The following is a 3,869-nucleotide window of genomic DNA, read 5'->3' as shown; positions in this document are numbered from 1 at the left end:
GCGGACGGCCCGATCACTTTGCGTCGTCCCGCTGGAGGTGGTGCGAGACGCATTTCCGGTCACGGCGGATACAAACGGTTACTCAGCGTCCGTTTGCGTCGCGGCGCTGGAGATGCCCTTATGAAAAATGCACATATGCGAGGAAAGGAACTTGATATGTCCTAAAGAGGTTTTTCTACTCTTTCCCCATAACAATCCAGAATTGAACAGATAATGAGACATTTATGTCTGGACAACACGGAAGAGCTAATATTAATGTAAGTGTGCCGAAACACCATTCTGCGATGTGATCATGAGTGGGCTTAAGATTGGAAATGCCATGGGTTGCAACCACTCAATACTTTATTCTTCTGCAGACAATGCAAGTAGAGTATACTGTACCTTAATTACTGGATATGATGGTTCAGATGTGTAGGTGATCAAAACACACCCCTTGGAAATAACGCCAGCAAATGTTCTTATACAATTGGAAATTTGAATCAGAAGATAAGATACAGAGAACAAAGGGGACGTACTTCCAACAAGTACTTATTCCAGAGCGCTGAAGCATAGATGTTATTCAAACTGATACTTATGCACCAACAAAAATACCTAAAAACCAGGAGCATAATTACTAATCTGGCATCATCAGAACTGAAGCACGCTAATGGCACTAACATGCATAATTACTGATCTGGCATTTTCTACTTACACAATTGTCTGTAGCTGGCATTAAACAATAGACGCGATTCCAGTTCTGTGAAAGGAACAAGATATTTAACACACCAGTACTGAGCCAGTTGTTACGTGAATAATGTTGTAAAGTGTGTTAGCAGAAAGACACCATCTTTCAGTTGTTTCTGAAGCTCTAATCCTCTGCAAGACGCATGGCCACAACTTAGTTGCAAGGTAGTACAGCATAACAGTGATCATTTGATGAAACACATTAAATAATAATTACTCCCTCTGGAGTATTGTTTTAAGGATCTAATTATTGCTAGGTTTATTTTTCATCATTCCCGTGTAGTGTTTCTTCTCAACTCATACCTCCGTGAAAAAAAGGTAGGTTTCAATTCAACATAGGTTTGCTTTTAATAAGTATCCAATTATAAAAGGATTTCTGGGAGACTGCAATGCTGGAACCTATGATAATTAAATATCACACTGAGCAAAGCAGCGAGAACACGTTTATTGTTCATGTATGCTATAGGTGAACTGTGCACACCTCCGCAACTGAAGTTGGTCACTACTGGAACTCAGATGACCCAACAAAAATGCACGCCCTTCAGTATAAAGCAATACGTACTGGTGAGAAAACATAACTTCAGCACACAAAATACTGGTGAGAAAACTATAAAGGTAGTAATAATGAAATTTTTATGATATTAATGTAAGCTTAAATCACATAATGGAGTACGTTCTTACCATGTTTATTCGCTCAGCGGCTCAGCACATCCAAGACCAGGAAGAAATAGTTAGAAAATTTCAGATCACTTGATAAAAAAGACTCATTTCCATGTGAAAATAAAAAACTGACAGGATACCGCGAACACAACTTCGAATAAAAATTCATACTAATATCATATCCGAAAACATGTGCCATCTGGAAAGACATGCAGAAGTGTCATCATGACTTTTTTTATGAAATCCATTTATCGAAAGCATGCAAAAAATTGCATTCAGATGGTGGATCCCATATTGTAATCCACCACCGCCCAAGCAAATACAATTGGATGCATGCCGCAATTATCCACTAAACCAATTAGACTATTACCAATTGAGCTTGCAACTCTGTTGCAAAATCTTTGAGGGAGCGATAAAACAACACCTTGTTGTGGATGTCGGTATGTGCAACCACCAGTCCACCATGCAACAAACGTTGTGAGTCTTCATAGATTTAGAACTAAATCAGGAGGGAAACATCAAGATTCAGAGAGGATCTGAGGGAAGCGTTGAGGAGATGCAAACCTGAAGACTCATGCCTAGATCAAGGGATGAAGATAGGGGACCATATCTACATGCCGGAACCTAAACTTGAAACAATGAGGAAAAGAAAACAAAGGGACAAAGAATGATAGGTAGCAGACACGGATTAGTATGCCACCTGTATTCTTAGCATTGACTCGACAAGCCCAAGTCGAAGTAGGTGTTACTTTGCCATCCACCAAGCAGAAAAAACTGAAACCCTACTAACGAAAAGCTAATTACAATAGTCGGCTACATGCATAGACCAAATGGAACGACATACTGCTGCTGACATAAATATTTTTTATTTATCCACCAAAGTAGATTTGGGACATTAGTGTAGTAACAATACATCATACAGCTCTCAGCCAAAAGCAACTACAGAATTCAGTGACAAGATTAAGCAACTCTACCAGAACAATGCTAGATCAGATTTTTTTTATGTATACACGATCGATGGCTAATTAATCATATTTGTACATCCAAAATGTCACCTCATCCAGATTTGTATGAACAAAATAAACATATCATCAATGTCGTTAAAAATGTACCTCAATAATAAAACTAATTATTGACCCAGGCATAGCTAGCAACATGGTATTGCCCGGTCAGGTATTGGATGAACAGCCAGGAACTCAACCAGACCATCGATCTCTTCTGGCTTGTCGAACCATCCTAGAATATCCATCAGAAGCACCAGCAGAACAAGCAATAAAACAAAATCGAAGTTCAAAAGAAATTACAAATAATTGCAGAGTTTATTATCACTTACCTAATGGTACTGTCTGGAGCGCCTTTCTCTCGATGCCATCACCTAGTTTCACAGTAATGTCAGACATGATCCAGCCAGGCACGGCCGCGTTTACCTATAAAACCAAGCAGGAAATTTCTTATCAGGGAAAAGAACAATGACGAACAAACTGCTCCTACATGTAAATTATGATCTTGGATTGTACCTCGTACGAAGCTCATGAACACATTGAGCCAATATATAAATTGAGTGTCACTGATAATAACCAAGTCCTCTCAAAGCCTCCTTTCGAGTCTGGTGTTTGCACACCAAGTGATGGTCTTAATTATCTCTTGCACACAAAAGGAAATGTGAAGAAACTGTGTTTGAAAAAAGAAGTTATCTATGCTCTCACCGATTGGGTAGAAATTGCGATGCTCCTCTCCATCTCGTGGAGTTGGGGAGAGCTGGGTGGCCCGAAATCCTAAATTTGTTTTCATCAGCATGTTGTTCCTGGATAAACATAACAGTTAAAGTTGATTCTTACTTTTGCCAGCAAAATTGAGCATCTACACAAAAGTATAATTATGAAGAATGCATAAACATGGAAATATAAACAACAGAATTGAGTGCAAAATATCCAGCAGCAAGCTAGAGAAGCATCCTTACATGTCGATGTGTAGTCCATGGGATGATGTTGAATTGTTGAGTACGGGAGCATTTACTGGCAAACACGGCCAAGGCTCGCACCTCGGCCCGGAGGTACTCCTTGGGGTGCCCACGCACCAGCCCACCGCCCATCTGGCTCAATTGCGATAATACCTCGTCGTCAACACCATTGACGTACAAGCCCGCCACCCTCCGCCTCCGGAACAGGCTGGAGTTGCTAGAGCACACGCCGTCCTACAAGGATGTGTGGTCGGAGACGTTTCTGTTTCCGCAATCCTCTGTTCACCCGTCCTACAAGGATGTGTCGTCGGAGCCTACCAGGCGCCAGCCCAACCTTGAGGAGACCCGAGCCCCTCGACACCCTCCTTGGCTCAAGCGCCGCCCGCACTGTGGTGGTAGTGGGCAGGAGCACTGCCGTGGAAAAAACAATGTAAACAAATGAAGGAGAGGGGAGCGGACGTGTAGGTCTCCTAAAAATTTACAAAAGCCCCTAAGAGTGGAGTAGATGCCTATTCTCAAACTTCAC

The 3,869-nt window shown here is 41.5% G+C and overlaps 3 long non-coding RNA genes across 6 annotated transcripts; all 3 read right to left on the bottom strand.

Annotated features, from left to right (window-relative positions):
• Positions 1 to 416: 416 nt before the first annotated feature.
• Positions 417 to 797, bottom strand: LOC139837758 (uncharacterized). Its single transcript, XR_011754427.1, has 2 exons — positions 692 to 797; positions 417 to 591 (listed from the first exon to the last, which is right to left on the bottom strand). It is a non-coding gene; the product is annotated as an uncharacterized lncRNA (long non-coding RNA).
• A 2-nt stretch (positions 798 to 799) lies between these two features.
• Positions 800 to 1,865, bottom strand: LOC127339016 (uncharacterized). 2 transcript variants are annotated; one of them, XR_007874585.2, is made up of 3 exons: positions 1,405 to 1,865; positions 1,205 to 1,284; positions 800 to 855 (listed from the first exon to the last, which is right to left on the bottom strand). It is a non-coding gene; the product is annotated as an uncharacterized lncRNA (long non-coding RNA). The 2 variants fall into 2 exon arrangements; XR_007874584.2 differs by having other exon boundaries at positions 1,205 to 1,262.
• A 4-nt stretch (positions 1,866 to 1,869) lies between these two features.
• LOC127339015 (uncharacterized) lies at positions 1,870 to 3,577 on the bottom strand. Of its 3 annotated transcripts, XR_011754426.1 has the most exons (7): positions 3,344 to 3,577; positions 3,222 to 3,243; positions 3,090 to 3,158; positions 2,901 to 2,989; positions 2,496 to 2,810; positions 2,084 to 2,165; positions 1,870 to 2,007 (listed from the first exon to the last, which is right to left on the bottom strand). It is a non-coding gene; the product is annotated as an uncharacterized lncRNA (long non-coding RNA). The 3 variants fall into 3 exon arrangements; XR_007874583.1 differs by having other exon boundaries at positions 2,084 to 2,810; XR_007874581.1 differs by having other exon boundaries at positions 1,870 to 2,810.
• Positions 3,578 to 3,869: the final 292 nt, after the last annotated feature.

This window comes from Lolium perenne, chromosome 3 (assembly GCF_019359855.2).
Source record: "Lolium perenne isolate Kyuss_39 chromosome 3, Kyuss_2.0, whole genome shotgun sequence".
In the NCBI taxonomy this organism is placed as follows: domain Eukaryota; kingdom Viridiplantae; phylum Streptophyta; class Magnoliopsida; order Poales; family Poaceae; genus Lolium; species Lolium perenne.
Note: the sequence above shows the minus strand (reverse complement) of the source record. Positions and strands in the feature narration are given on the sequence as shown.